The sequence below is a fragment of the Polypterus senegalus genome, chromosome 9 (genome assembly GCF_016835505.1).
Source record: "Polypterus senegalus isolate Bchr_013 chromosome 9, ASM1683550v1, whole genome shotgun sequence".
Classification (NCBI taxonomy): domain Eukaryota; kingdom Metazoa; phylum Chordata; class Cladistia; order Polypteriformes; family Polypteridae; genus Polypterus; species Polypterus senegalus.
Genome location: NC_053162.1, coordinates 95,857,865 through 95,875,203, shown reverse-complemented (window position 1 = coordinate 95,875,203; position 17,339 = coordinate 95,857,865).

The following is a 17,339-nucleotide window of genomic DNA, read 5'->3' as shown; positions in this document are numbered from 1 at the left end:
GGACCTCCAAAACAATAAGTATGATTCCATACGTTTGCAAATTTTTGTATGTTTGCTTTAGCTTTTTTATTTATTAATGGTTACTTTTCATTATTTTTTTGAGGGGCTGAATCTGATTGTTACATTTATTATTATCATAGGGATGGTTATTATTTTGCAATTTTCATTGCTATGTTGTTTTTCCTTAAGTGCTACCATTTAATGTCACTGACTTCATGACACTGTGACAGTTGCTACAGTTTCCACATGTTGATACAATAATTGTCAAATTAGTTTCTATCCGAGTTTGTGGATATCAAAGAAAAACTACTTTTTCGTGTGTGTTAGTTGTGCTATTAAAATGCTCTGATTCCTGACTTTTTTTTTTATTTCCCTTACTACGATCTTTATGTTTAGATTTGGGCATTGGCATTTAGTAGGGCTGAACTTTGCTTTTGACTTTCTGCTCGTTTACATTTCATCTTTTGGTCATCTCCTTAAACATTGTAGCTTTTCTTCTGCAACTCAAACAGTACGAACCTAGACACCAGCAACAACAAAAATCATATTTATTTATATAGCACATTTTCATGCAAATGATGTAGCTCAAAGTGCTTTACAAGATCAAAAAAGAAAAGTTTGTAAAAAATAAAAATAACATTAAGCAATACTAAATAACAAAGAATAAAGTAAGGCCTGAGGGCTGGAGAAAAAAACTAAATATGCAGGTGTTCCAAGGCCATGAGACCACCCAGCCACCACTTGGAATTCTACCTAAATGATTTAAATCAGTCCTCGTGGTTTTCTGGCTTCACATGAAAGAATTAGATGATGATGTCTGATCTCTGTATCTAATGATGAAGTTACTATGTCAAGCACACTATCAATTAGCCCATCGGACACTTCTTTAAAAAAGTTTGTTAGTACTGGGTCAAGGACGCAGGTCAAGGGTTTTAGTTGAGAAATTATTCGCCGTAGAACAGGTAAATCTATCCTGGTGAAATAATTTAATTTGCTTAAAATTGAATACTGGGATTTAATAGGATCAGCTTTGGAGGGATGTACTATATTACAAATATAGCAAAAGCATCACAAGTTTCACTGGAAGTTTTTTGGAGGCATTCCATTGAGTGGCCTGGGTTTAGCAAACAATGAATAATAGAGAATAAGACTCATGGATTACCAGCATAATCATTTATAATTTTAGTGGAGTAGCACCAACACTCAAGACTGACTATGTTGTTGTTTTCTAATATTTTAGCCATCGATATTTCATAGTGAACTATCAAATTAGTTTTTTTTCCATTTATGCTCAGCTCTCCGGCATGTTTTAATTAAATCAGACACTCTTTGGGTCTTCCACGGTATAATAGTGCTGGAGGATTTTTTAGCTGGCTCTTCAGGAGTGACTATGTCAGAGGCAGCTCTAACTTTAGCAATAAAATTTTCCACTTTACTATTTACATTATTATCACTATTGTAGTAAGCACTACAAACGGACTGGTTGTTTAAAATTTTAGCAAACTTTGAAGCTGCAGATGTATCAAAAAAGCGTATTTTAATAATGTACTTCCCATTATTTGTAGCTATCATTATTTCTACATTAAATAATAACAGAAAATTGTCTAATAAACTGATATCCATGATCTGCTTCACATCAACTTAATCCCTTAATAATCACTAAATCCAACGTTTGCAAATCCCCTCCAACCCCCGCTTGTGTGTTGGCTGGCTAATATGCTGGCTCAGATGCTTTCAGGTCACACTGGTTATTGATATATAAACTAAAGTCACCAACAATTATGAATCTGACATAGTTAGTTATTATAATTGACACTAAGTCTGAGAATTCCTCAAAAAAAGATGCATTATACTGAAGAGGTCTATACACAAACAATACTAGAAACTGAGAAACTCCCTGAATAACAACAGCAAGATACTAAAAAGACACAAATGTACCAAAGCCGACATCTTTATACTTTAAACAGCTCGAACAAATATTTGCTGTATTGCTGCCTTTCTTGCCTTGGCGAATCACATGAGTAAAGCTGTAATTTGGAGGTGCAGATTTGATTAATATAGGTGCACCATCAGAGCTAAACCACTTTTAACTTAATGTAAGAAAGTCAACTTTCCTATCACTAATAAGATCATTGATGAAAAAAGTCTTGCTGGATAAACGCTCTAACATATAATAAGGCCTAATTTAAGGTCTCAGAAGAGCAGAGCTGATTTGGCAAACCAACATTCACCTTGTCTTGTTTCCCAACACAAGGTTATAAAAATTGTGAGTTGCACTCCTTTGCACATCTGCACAATGTTGGCCAATTTCTTGCAATCTCCCCTCCAGCAGGTGGTATCTCAAGGCTCTTAAGTCTTGTCACCTCCTCGACTTCTTTACATTAGGCAGACTTTCCTAAGTCCCCTGCATCTGTGCAGCTTCTCCCTGATGTGTCCTCCTACACTTAAGATCCTCCAGCTTCCATCCTCTTGGGAACCTCAACTCACAGGTTTTCATTCCTTATCTTTTACTGCCTGTAAATGCTTCTTCTGACAGTCAGCTGCACTGGCCAATGCAGGTAGCTGTTTTCATGAGATATGGAATTGTTGCTGTTACACAGAATCATAATATAGACCACATATGATTAAAAACCTTCACCCAGCAATCATGGTATTACTGTCGTATTCATTAGCATTATGATTTTTTGTTTTAAAGTATCCTGAACCAACCATTAACTTTGGGTTAATGTGCATGAAACCATCAAATCATCACTTAGCTATAGTGTCCAGTGGGCATAGCACAAGCTAAAGCTTCAGAGTCTCCACTGTACATGCCAAAGTTCGTGTCTCCAGAGGCTTCAGTTGATTCCATGGGTGATTCAAAGTTTTTTTCAGTATCATTAGTTAGGGTGCTTTTGGAGTGTTTTGTGGCAGGTGAGGGTAGTCAAATGTCTCCAGTTGCATCCCCAGATGGAGACTTTCAAGAGTTCCAGACCTAGCCATATAGAGCATTTCAGACTGACAAGCTTCACCTCCAAGAGGGAGTATTTCTTTGCTGGTGATCCAATGGTCATCTCTGCTCTCAGAAAGGGGCACTGTAGTTCCTGAACCTCCAAAAGGTGCTCCATTGCTTCATAGGATGGCACACTCCAAAGTTCCTAGTGGCTACACCAGGAGTTATTTCAGAGATCTCAGAAGTCTTTCATCCAGGAGGAGGTATTTCACTGTCTACAGACCTGCATCGAGGAGTGGGTGTGGCTAGCCTGCCAGCTATTGCATCTTCTTTTCATACTGTTTTTGATTCTTTATTTGTTTATTTGTTTGTTTTTTTGTTTGTTAGGATTTAGGCAATGTCAGGAAAGGACTGGGGCTCCACACCTAGGTCTTCCTTTAGTTTATATCTCAGGACAACAGTGGAGTTTCTCTCTTCTCTTTACATTCCATTTTTTGGTTGCATTATGTACTTCTTACCTGTGTAGCAGCCCTTCTCTTAACTTCTCCAGTCAAATTATTTTTGTTATTTCATATATTTTGAATTCCTTTATTTTACTGGGGTCTAGTGTTCTCTTGCCTTGTTGCTTTTGACTCTCTGCTTAAATATTGGATTTATTTTTACTTTGACAGATTTAGCTTTGCTGCTGTTCCCTTCTCTGCTTCTGTATGACCCATTATCTATTTCTTAACAATTATTTTAGGTGAAGACGCTCCTACTTAAAATGGCTTCATTTAACCCTGATGTCATATCTGGGTTTCAGTTACCGCCTGTTCTGCATTACACTTGGAGTGTAATGGTTTAGCTGTAGCTCAGCCCTGACATTATATTTTTTCCTTTTTTTCAAGACTCTTTTAATTATCTGTTGTTTTAATTTTCCCCCATCAAGAACTGAACCCAAGGGAGCGGGGCCTCCAATTACCACCAATTATTCAAGTGTGCTGTGCTGCTGATTATGGCAGCCACCTGAGGCATAATAAAATGGCTAACTCAAACCTCAGGGGACTGCTGAGGCATTGTGCAAGTTCTCTCTCTTACCTTGGGCTGTGCTCATAAGTATCATTTAATTTCTAGCATTCAAGTTTGCTCCTCTGATTCTGTGTGCTTCTGATTAGTCTTTCAGTCTCATTTAGTGGACGGATCTGAATTGTTTAGTTTGTGCTCTAAATTTAATTATAGAATAGTTGTTTTTTGGATATAGAATTTTATTTGGACCTTTCAATTCAATTAAATATTTAAAATTTAGCTTTTCCCCTTTATGTGTCTGTTTCTTGCTGTTTTCTGTTTTGGCCCATCTTAGTAATTTGCATCATCTTAGTTTTATTCTGTAATATGTTTTTTTTAAATTGAATTCTTCATTTTGTTATGCCTGGTTATATTTTGAATTGATAAAAATGAACCATTAATTTAATAATCAAATGTCTGTTGTTAATATGGAAGGTTTATTTGGTGGTTAGTCCCTGAGGCTTGAAGTTTCTTAATCCAAGTCAGTTAACTGCATAACATCTTTGTCTAAGCAATCACTTTAAATCAAAATTTGTCAATTTCTACAAAAAGGTGATTCTATCTCCTGGCTACATTGGAAAGTGTATTTGTGTCTTCTGTGATAAGGAGTTAGTATATGGTCTGCCTTTCTCGGATACCCATTTATTTTCTGTATTGAAACTTGTAATACCTATCATGTAGTATTTTTGACATTGATCACTAGTACATAGTTCACAACTTCAATTGCATTTTTTGTAGAGATAATGCATTCCATATTACAAAAAAAAAGTTTTATTATCTCAGTATTTATTACCCAATTAATGTTACTAGAAAAAATCATTATATTTTTCTGCCTCCTTGTCTGCATTCCATTAGTATATATTGATTGTGTCATTAATTTGCTCTGCTACACTATTTGTTTTCCCAAACTTCCGTGTAAACTGTAAAAGTACAATTTTAATTTTGCTCTATTAAATTCAATACAAGGGCTCAGGAAATTAATTGATGCATGTTTTCAATAATAATTTAATATGGTTTTGGTTCAAACCTCTGACAACTGCAGGGTTTTCACCTTTATTGATGGCTCAGCCGCTTGTTGTTATGTGAGCCCTATGTTCTTCACCTTGTCTTTATTTGCATTCTGCTTGTCAATATTTGGAAAAGAAAGCAGGTTTTATACTGTCAGGAAAACATGGATAATCTGTCTATTTGTTGATAAACTAGTTCACTTACTTTAAGACTTTGCAAAAGAAGCCTTTGTGTAACCAATAATTGATGTCCAATTATGAATGTATGTCTCAATTTGTGACACATTATTTATTTATGTATTGGTTACTTTGCATACAAATTGTTCTGCCTGACATCTACTCATTATTCCCGCACTGACATGAAAGTTGGCACCAACAGCCACTAGCTGACAGTCTTTAGCAGACTCATAAAGACAAGTAAAATTTGAGAAAAAAAATCCTAAGCGGCAGCATTTTATATAATTATTATCATTAGGGACAGATTTTTTTTTTCTGCCAGTATTATAAGCCATCTTAATTATATTCCACAATAAACATTCCGAACCAAAACTTGATCTGTTTCCCTCTATGCAATAAAATTTCAGTGCTGACTTTTGTCATGATTTTGTACTTTTTTGATTTTTCTCAGCATGTGTTTGGTGGTATTTTTTTTTTTCTTTTTCCTCATTAGGGTTTTTGGAACACAAGCAACCTATTAATGACATAAGTTTGGAGATTAGATGCTGATAATTTTTCACATTTTGATATTCTGCTATCCCAATTTTTCATGGGCATCACCATTTTAGTTAGATTTTATAAACTATTGCTTTGTGGTTGAGAGTGTGTAACAAACAGGAGCCAAGACACATGATGTCACATTGCTGGGATAGTGTAACGGTTAGTATCACATATTTCTTGGTTCCCCAGGATTCTAGAGACAAACAGACAGTATTGGTTTAGGGCTTTTTGGAATTTCAGTGCTTATTTTGACTTGAGCTTGGTTGGTGCTTTCAGCTTACTTCTCTTAAGTCAATTTATGGCTTTGGTAACAATGCTCTGTAGTGATTTTGACTCTGATTACTGATAATGCCTTTCTCTGGTTCACAATTACATTCTCTCACTGCTGTACCATCTCAGAAAGGGCAACTTTGGAATGTGAGATGGCACTAACACCAGGTAAAGTTTTATGACAGTTACTCCTGACTTGAATCAACAGCACACTGGATAAGATTCTAAGATAAGAAAAAACTGGATTCAGGAATGGGAGATGATGCATTGATCAAATTTTTATTGATTTTACAAAGACTTTGACTGTATACACAGTTTAAGAAAAACCACAAAGAGACTGTGTGAAGATTTGGGGCAGTGTAAAGTAAACCCTGTATATTTCATAACAAACCAAAAAATGTTACAGTTTAGTTTGTCTATTCAGACGTGAGTCAACAATCAGACTTCACCAAGATGGAGAATGGAACACCTTAAGTGGAAGCCAGGGTGGAAATGGTGGGCTCAGAGGTTTGTGACTGGGAAGTGATGTCACTAGTGCTGTTGGTTGTCATATTAGTCAATGAGAGAGGATGAGAAGCATTAGGCAACAGCGCCAACCCTTGACTAAGGGTGGACTTACAATCTGACTACCCCACATGTTGTCCCCCAAGCACATGTGTGTGAAAATAGAGACATTGTGAAGAACCTTAAGGTCATACGGAATGCGAGTTAAAATAGTGACCTTGATAAAATGCTTTTTACACAGACATGCAGGGTGTGCTGCTCTCCTGAATACTAAGGTTACAGGTTGTTTTGTGGTTAAATCTCGTGTAGGACATGCATTATGTTACCTGTCCTCTTTCTGGGATTTAGTACTTTGGAATTTCTCATGTGCTTATCTATATATATGGAATAGTTCCATGACTGAATGACAGACAACGCACAGACCAAACCGCTGGACCTAAAGGGCTGAAATTTTGACTGTGCATTCCTAAAATTACATGGATAACCGCTAAGAAATGATTTTTTGAAATTCCATCCCAAAGGGGGTGAATTGGGAGGCGTCAACTATATCCGTTCTCTTGCCACTGAGAAGAGGGGCGAATGACACGGCGCACATGCGTGGAATGAGGAAGGGGATGTTTTTGTTTCAGCCTGATGGTAAAGTGAGCGACAGCCATGCATCATTTGCGCGAGCGACCTGATGCTATGCACTTCGGTCTATAAATGATAACTAATAGATAACATTTATCCAGGCATTGCTCAAATACAGAATAAGCCTATAGAATGGTTTTGTGAACGGGCCATTTTGACTCCAAAAAACGATCAAGCTGCGTTCATTAATGACATGTTGCTGAAGTCCTTTGATGTAGAAGAAATGGTCTACAAGTCGATAAGACACTGTCTGTAATGCAGATGATGCTGTTAACTATCCGGTAGGGTTTTTAAATTCCCTTAAACCACTGTGTCTTTCATACCATAGGCTTACTCTGCGGAAGGGCACACCCGTAATGCTCCTTCGGAATTTAAAACCATGGAAACTGTGTAATGGCACTAGACTGCAAGTCAAAAAACTGCATAAAAATTTAATCGAAGCCATTATTTTCACCAGGTGTGCTCAAGGATAAAAAGTGTTCGTGCCGCGCATTCCTCTAATATCCAATGACCTCTCCTTTGACTTTAATAGACTGCAATTTCCCCTCAAAGTATGCTTCGCCATGACGATAAATAAGTCTCAGGGCCAAACTTTGAAATACGCTGGCGTAGATTTAAGAGAAGATTGCTTCTCCCACGGTCAGTTTTACGTAGCTTGCTCATGCATAAGTTCGCCCACGAGCCTGGTAATATTAGTGCCGCCCAATACAGAAACAAAAAATATTGTTTATAAGGAAATCCTCTAAAAAGCAATTAAATATTTACACTCCCATGGCGTCAGAAGTTCCACGCGAAGAAAGTTACGGGCAATAACTATAACTTCATATATATATTTCCGAAAAAAAAGTATATTAAAACAGAGTCCCGTGTGGACAAAGTCACGGGTAAAAGCTAGTATTGACATAACTTTGGGTAGTGTTTTCAGCATACTTCTCTTTGGTCAATCTTTGGCTTTGGTAACAATGTTCTCTAATCGTTTGGACTCTGATTATAGACATCTCGGGTCCACGATTACATTCTCTCACTGTCTTACCAATTGCAAAAAGGGCAACTTTGGGTTATGACATAGCACTAACCCCAAATAAAGTCATCTGATAGTACTCTGGAATAGACTCAACAGTACACTGGATAAGAATCTGAGACAAGAACAAGCTGGAATCAAGAACGGAAGAGAATTTATTGATAAAATCTTTACTCATAAGAATATAATTGAGCAGTACATAGAATGAAAGGCATCTCTCTATATAAATTTTATTGATTTTACAAATGCTTTACACAGTATACACAGAGACTTTATGAACAATTCTAAGGTCATTTAGAATTCCACATAAAATAGTAGCTCTGATAGAAAGCTTTTAAACACACTTTCAGTGTGCCGTGCTTCTAAATAACAAAGTTACAGATTGGTCTGTGGTTAAATTTGGTGTAAGACAAAGATACATTGTCTCACCCATCCTGTTCCTAGAATTTAAGCTTTGCAATCTGTCATTTGCCTATTTTGGCACAATTTTAGCCCTCTAATGATTTTGACTTTTGATAATGCCCACCCGTGGTCCATGATTACATTCTCCTACTGCCTTAACATCTCAGAAAGGGCTACTTTGTGTTGTGAGGTAGCACTAACTACAAGTATGTGCTTCAGGATTAATGAAGAATAAAAGAAAGCTGTGTTGTCACAAGTTTGACATTTCTGTTATGCTATAAGAACCAAAAGATTTACCCTTACAAATGACCTGACTCTGCCTACTGTTGCTGCTTTAAAAACTGTCCATGGGCACTTCTTAATCGTTCAATGATGGGATGTACTCCTCCCACAAGAGTTATTACTAGTGTGCCTGCTGTCAGTGTGTTTGTTTAGCATCATACAACACAAATATAAAAGCTTACATAAGCACTGTACTGAAGTATTGGTTGGATCTGCAAATCTTTTTTCTGTTGCTTCTGTTGGAAATGTGAAACAATCATTATGTAAAATGTTTAATCAAAGTTAATTTATATTTATATTATTTACTTTTTGTTATTTTTGTAGATCACTTTTATTGTTTTTGCCATCATTTTGTGTTATTTTTATAGGTGCTGCCATAATATTTTTGTGAATAATACCCATTGCCAGTCATGTGATTTGGATTCTGCATTTCATTTCACATCATTGTGCTGTGATATTTAAGATTTTAAAGTGCATTTTTCCTAGCATCTGAAACTTTATTTTAAGATAAAAAAGTGCCTAAAATAAAAACAAATCTAAAAGTTTAGTTAGGGATATGAAACTTGTTTTCATTTTTCTGCTTTGACTTCTGGCAGGTGTTTTGCTTATTTGGTACTTCTGATTTCCCTACTGACCTTTGCAATTTTGACATCTCTTCACAGATTTTCCCTTAAAACTAATTTTCATCTGCCACTGTGGATAAAAATCACAACAGTTTTAGATTCCTTTTATAGTGAATAGTTTACTTTTTGAGTTTATAATCAACCTGGGTTTAAATGCAGAATACTCACAGAGCAAATCTCTTTTGGAATGTGAAGTTTTTTCAGTCCTAATTTTCTATAGTGCCTGGAAATAGTTTTTTAAGATGTTAGCATGGTGGTGGTACAGTGGTTACTAACAGGGGCTTCAGCCTCTCACCAGGTCACTTTACAGGGTTTGCAAGTGGTAAGTTGGTGGAGCTAATAGGCTCTGTAATCAACTAGAGTATGTTCATACTCATGAAGTAGACTGTGTTATCTTATAACCCTAAAATTAGATTCACTGTGTACACTGTGATAGGTTGGTGTCTTCTTTTCTTTCTTGGTGTATCCCTTGATTTGGAGTACTGCACTCAAGTAAATAAATGTTACTTCTCTTTGAAAAACATGAATGACTAGTCTCACAATCAATTTAGCAGGGCTTGACATTAATGGTTTTAGGGTTGCCATTGTCCAGCATTTTAAGGCAACTAGCAACAACTATTTTACCCCTAGTTGCCAAGAATATCAATCACTTTAGTGACACTTCTTTTATTGAGTAGTCAAGTCAGGTCAGATGGGGAAGCATGCACTGATACAGCATGTTGCCACCTACATGAGGAAACAGCTCAGGATTCTGTTTGGCAACCCCCTAGGCAGACACGGGGTCCAGTTCCCCCACCGGAAATGACCATCTTTCTACTGCAGCCATGTGTTACATGGACACTCCATTGGCCGGGACCAGCCGCTCAAGTCATCAACAATGAGGATCCTGTGATCCTGATCACCCTCAGGGAATCATGCCTCATGGCCGTAGTACCGTAACTGAAGCTCCTTACAATACAGGTAATGTACCTCATTTGGGACTCTGTGAGCAACAACTCATTTGACATAAAGTCAAACCGATGGTACCCAACAATTCTCCGAAGAGACACAGTACCAAAGTAGTCCAGTCTTCATCTCAGGATCACTGGATAGCGTCAATGTTTCACAACCATATAGCAAAAAAGGAAGCACCAGGACTCTAAAGACTTGGACCTCCATCCTTTTGCAGAGATATCAGGAGCACCACATATCCCTTTTCAGCAACCTCATGACCCCGCAATGTTCTCCCCATGCGTCTACTGACTTCATAGGAGGAGTCACCAGAGATGTGAATGTTGCTGTCAAGTTAAGTAAGCCTCTCAAATGGTCGACGTTCTCTCAGCCGACAGACACACTGCTGATGGCTGTGCCCAAGAGTTCATTAAAGACCTGGATCTTGGTTTTTTTCCAGGACACTCACAAGCCCAGAGACTCAGACTCCTCACTCAGTGTCTCAGGAGCCCCAATTAGAGCCTTCATTGACTTGGCAAAGTTCACAGCATCATTAGCTGAAGATTAGTGAATCTTTCTTTACCAACAGATGCCCCACAGCCACTGGACCCCACAACCTTGCCCATCACCCAGTCCATGCAAGTACTGAACAGAGTAGAAGCAAGAACACATCCCTGATGAACCCCAGAATCAACTGGGAAAAACGCAGAGGTTCTGCCTCCACTCTACACAGCACTCATAGTAATTGTGTAAAGGCTGGCCATGATATCCAGCAACCTTGGGGGGATCCCCTGAAGTTTCGGGATGTCCCACAGGGTAGCTTGATCAACTGAGTCAAATGCTTTACAAAAATAGTTAAAGGTTGCAAAGAAACTCTGCCAATATTCACGTTTGCGCTCCATGAGAACCCTTAGTGCCAGGATGCAGTTGATGATAGACTGCACCGGTTGCTGTTAGGTGAGCAAGGGATCACAGACAATTTTTTCTCATTATCAGTACTCAGCAGATTAGTCTACAACTTTGCAATCACAAGTATGTTTTATGATTATAATAAAATGTATGCGCACTTCCTGGCTTTCCTTAATGTCAGAAAAGCAAATAGGGAAAAAAGTGTAACGACCAGCCACCATGCAAGTGTGTTTGAGCTGTGTGTGCATATAATAGGAGTGATAAAAGACTTTAGTTTAGACACACAAACATGAAGGGCTGAAAAATCCCACAGAACCTTCAGCCACCACAATGTCTGTCTGCTGTGTGGAAGTACATTAAAGTAACTTGAAAGATATATTAAATGCAACATGTGCAGGGGAAAATGTCAGCATGAAGGTTGGATAATAACCAAGACTGACATTGTGGCACTGTCTAGCTCCCATTATCACTGACTCTGAAAATAAATAGAACATTCAGGCCAAGCCAGATCTCAAATATGGATTTATTAGACCCTATAAAGTCCATATACATCATTCAATAGAAACATCAAAAACTCCTGTGATGGCTAAAGCACATTTGAAGGATGCTAGGAACATGCACCACAAAAGTAGTCCTTGAATGGACACCACAGGGCAAGAGTCCTAGAAGTAGACCTTAAACAAACTGGTGAAGAACTGTAGAGAGAAAATAACCTGGAGCAAAACGTAAGCAAAGGTGAAAGATCATGCAGAGAGGGGTGCTCTTACGTTGACCTTATACTCCAGTTGGAGTGAAAAGGGCAAATAAGTAAATGAAGCAATATTACTTTACCATAAATTGCAAAACACAAAATTTTAAACTGACTTAAACTAAACTGAATGATGGGCATATACAGGGTGATCCAGATCTAATTATGCAATTATGAAAAGGCGAACACATTGCACCCGTTGTTCGACTGACAACAGTCTCCCTGCCATTTTGGAATACAGGGCAGGTGCTGCCATCTATCGGCAAAAAAAATTATTTTTTGAGAATTTTCCTCATAATAAACTTAATAAGTAATAGCGTAATGAAAATTGCATAATTAGACCCTGTACATTATGTCAACCTTATGCTTTAAACATCCTTCAGTTTTTGATAATGATACAGTACCTCACAAAGTTGAAAAAGAAAGCGTTTTCATGAAAACCTACCACTAACTGATGATTAATCACTCACACTGTCAAGTCCCTTGTCCCAGCCGCTGTACTCCCTGAGATGACACTGCCAGATGCACTAAGGATGCTCTGAATCACAATGATGATCTACCAGTCAGATAAACTGACAGCTGTTGATCTAGTGGTTTTCCTGTGATGTTTTTGGATTATGATATTGCAAGGCTTTATGTGCTAATGGTTACATTTGGGAACATGTGCACAAAAGTAAAAAATTACTGAAAAAGGTGACAATGTGAATAATGTATAGTTCTTTTTCTCACTTTTGGTAATGGCTGTTAGAAAAAAGGAAGTTGCTAGATTAAAAAGTAATTGAAATTCATTTGAAAAGAAAAATGTGGGTGTTTTATGTGGACATTCGTATTTGTGAAATTTCCATAATTCATGACTGCCATAACCAGAGACCTGCATGTGGCTGCGTAAATTTTCATATGCCTGCAGCTGTCGAAAGCTAATATGGTGTTGACAGTATGAATAATACCTCTTAAAGCAATGAACAATTTACAGGAGGCAGAAAGCAGCAGAAGAACACCATGATCTGGTAGTGTTGGCACAGATGCTACCCCTGCACCAACTTGTTGGTTAATTTCCCAAATTACATCTTCTCTCACTACTAATGGTATATAAAGCCTTAAATAATCATGTTTTTGGAGTGCTTGTCCCACTACATTCCAAGTCATAAACTTGATCTTTTAATAGTGGTTTGCTTATTATTCTAAGAGCCAAGCATTAGAGAAGTGGTAAGGTGGACTTTTGCTGTAATGCACCAAAAATCTGGAATATTTCACCAATAAAACTACACTAGGCTAAAACTGTGAATCATTTAAAAAAACATGTTTTTAATTTGGATTATTCATAACTACATTTTATTTGTACTTTTCACTTTTTTAGTTCTATTCTTCATTAACTAGATATGCACAGAGTTACTATATTCTGCAATTGATTTTCAATCATAGCTTTATTTTTCTCTGTTTTCTTTTCTGGTGCTTACCACCACCTAATCAATGCACTCTGCAGCCGCCGGTGATGTGTGAATGTAAGCATATACACTAATATACCATGAGACCCACTGCGTTGAATCCTCAAAGACAAAGCCAAAAAAAAGAGGATACCGAAGACGCATATAATACTTAGGAGCATTTATTGTTTGTTTGTAGCTATTTTTTTTACATCTTATACAGCATATCCATGTTCTACAGAAATAAATGTTGTTGTTGATCAGTCCCACTGATTTTGTTAGGCCAGAAACATAAAAAGTAAGCAAAAAAGATATAAAGTTTTTTTTTTCTTTAATAATTTCATGCACAATATAGTCAGTCATGTCTATATTCTGACAAACTGAGGATTTACAGTGCTTGGCAAGATCTCTGCTAGAAAATCAGTTTCTGGACCTGCTATAAAGTTTATTACAGTTTGTTTACAGTTAAGTTTGTTAAAAAAGGTCCGACATTTTGCATGTAAAAGTAATTGGAGAGTTAATGAATGAATCTTTAAGATGCATGTCCATTCAAACAAAGCTCCTACTTGAATGTTAGCACCAGCCAGTACAGTCTTTAATCAGTGAAGTATTTTCAAAGCATTCACCATTGTTAACACAATGTGTTAACACAATGTAAATGAAATTTTTACCCATAAAAGAAATTTTAAAACATCGTATAACCCTTTAATTTTTAGTATATGATTGGGCTGCAGGAATTGTAAACTAATAGACACCCCACAACTCCTACGGCTACAAATACAAAATGTTCTTGTTTTTGAATTTCAGCTACAATAGGCTTTTTATATTTGCAAACATAGAAGTAAAAAGAAAAATAAAATCTCTAATATATACTGTATGGCCTTTTTATTTATTTTTTATATTTTATTTTATTAAAATCAAAAAAGCATTTCATATATGCAAGGCAAGTTTAACAAAACTAGTTTGAAACAAAGCGACCTCCACCTAGGAGCTAGGTCAGCAAAGTAACACTTTAATAACAGTAAAAATATGTAAATAAATAAAGAGAATAGAAAAAGAGGGTAAAGAATCCACTTCCTCAATTTAAATGCTTAATCTAAAATGTTATTTATTAGATCCTGCCAGGTTTTGAAAAGGTTTTTTACAGATCCTCTGATAATTTGATTTTTTTTCCAATTTCAGATGATATATAAAATCAGTTATCCACTGACTTAAATGAGGTGAGTTAGGTTTCTTCCAGTTGAGCAAAATAAGTCTAGATGACAATATTGAAGTAAAGGCACAGTTTGTTTGTCCTTCTCCACTTTAAGCCCATCTGGAAGTACACCAAACACAGTGGACGAGGAGGGATTGTGACGCCCTGGCTGTCTGAGAGGCATTTAAATTTTTTTGTCCAAAATGATGTTAATTTGGTGCATGCCCAAAACATATGGCCCAGTGAGGCTGGAACTTGATTGCAAGGTTGGATTTTATCCCGGAAAACATTTTGGACAATTTTAAACGAGAGTGATGCACTCAATATATAATTTTAAGTTGAATAATTGTATGCTTGAGTGAATTCTGTGCATTACTACCTTCCATTCCTTTTCTGAGATGTTGAGTGAGAGATCCTTTTCCCACTGTAATCTGGGATCTTTGAAAGGGGGGTACTTTAAAATGTTTTATATATTACAGAAATGCTGTGTAAGTACTCAAGACTGATCAAAATTTCTTCCAGTATAGAGGTAGGTGGGAGGTGAGAGAAATTGAGTAGGTTTTATTTAACAAAGTTTCTAATTTGAACTTAGTGAAAGAAATGTGTTACTGGAAAGTTAAATTTGGAGTGTAATTGTTCGTAGGATGCGAAGACATTGTCTATGTGCAGATCTCTAAGCGATTTAATCCCGAATGTTTTCCAGACATTAAAAACTGCATCCGTTTGAGAGGCTGGAAAAAGGTGGTTCTCGTGCAGAGGTACCAAAAATAAAATACTTCCTACATTGGTTCCATATTCTGAGTTAGTGAAGCATTATTGGGTTGTTAGTATATTGGTGATGACTTGTACTTATTGGGGTACATAGCAAGGAATATAAAGAAGTACTGCCAGATTTTATTTCTATTGCGGATCAAACCTGTGTCTGCTTACCTATTTGTGTCAATGTCCAGGTTTTTATAGCTTATATATTCGCCGCCCAGTAATAAAATTGGAAGTTAGGTAAAGCTATGCCACTTTCTTCCTTAGGTCATTGTAGGGTCGCCTTTTGGATCTGTGGATGTTTTGAATTCCAAATAAATGAGGTTATGGTTGAATCTAATTTCTTAAAATATGATTTATCAATGTATATTGGTATGTTTTAAAATAGAAAAAGCGGCTTAGGAAGGATATTCATCTTGACAATGTTAATTCTTCCAGCTAAAGTCAGATGAAGGGTAGGCCATCTATTCAAATCTTGCTTAATTTTTTCTATGCAGATAGTGAATTTTTTTGATAAAGAGCTTTATGTTTACTCATAATGTTTACCCCTAGGTATTTATACTGATCTGCGATGACAAAAGGGAAGGTGTCCAATCTAATTTTGTGTGCTTGAGAATTCGCTAGGAAAGAGCACTCTTTTGTTCAAATTAATTCTAAGACCAGAAATCTTTTGAAATTCTGTAAGTGCTGTTTGGAGTGCAGGTACAGTATTTTGTGGATCAAATATATACAGTGTAATATCATCTGCATATAGAGAAAGTTTCTGTTCAAGTCCTTCTCTGATAATCCCCTTTATCTCATAAGCACTGAGCAGCCAGTGGCTTAGTGGTGATTGCAAACAGTAGTGGTGACAAGGGACATCCTTGTCTAATACCCCATTCTAGTTTGAAGTAGTCTGAATTAATGTTGTTGATACAAAATGAAGCTTCTGGACAGGTATACAGTAGTTTGATCCAGGCACAGATGTTTGAACCAAACCCAAATTTCTCCAATATGGTAAAAAGGTACTTCCATTCAACCATATCAAATGATTTTTCTGCATCCAACGATAATAATATTTCCGGGGTGTTTGTTTAATGTGATATATTCACCCACAAAGTCAGACATCGAAGACTGGAAGCTAAGTGTCTGCCTTTAATGAATCCAGTTTGATCTTGTGATATTACCGAAGTAAACACTTTTTTCTAATTCTTCTAGTTAGGACTTTAGAAAGTATCTTTACATCATTATTCAAAAGTAAGATTGGTCTATATGATTCAAATTGTAATAAGTTCTTATTTTGCTTAGGAAAGACGCTAATTAGAGCATGACGAAAAGTTTGAGGTAGAATTTTATTGTCTCTAGCTTCTGTAAATGTTGCTAATAAAAGGGGAGTTAACTTAATTGAGATTTTTTATAAAATTTGGCAGGGTAGCCATCAGGGCTTGCTGCTTTCCCACTCTGAACTGAGTTATAGCATCTAGTAATGCTGAGGTTTATCCAATTCCTCTGCCCTGAGTGTATCTAGTTATGGTATCTGTAATGCATCCAGAAATGCATTAGGTTGTGTCTTCTGTTCCTTAAGCTTAGTAGAATGATTTTGTCTCCATGTGTGTTGGTATGTGCTGGGATTGCAATGCAAGTTTCCTTCTTGTGGATTTGTTGATCTCTTATTAACCTTCTCTCCGTGTTCATAGTAATGATGTCTTGATTTTAAATGAATTGTTCTGTTTCTTTAGTTATCTAGGTTGAATTCTGAATGCAGAGCCTGTCTTTTCCTATGAAGTGCTTCATTTGGACACCTGGCAACTTCTTGATTTATTCTGTAAATTTCACTGATTAGCTCGGATATCTACTTGGTTTCCAATTTGTTTTTGTGGGCAAGATATGAGATAATCTGTCCTCTTAAGACAGCCTTCAGAGTTTCCCAGAGTATTCCTGCAGAAACCTCCGAGGATGTTTT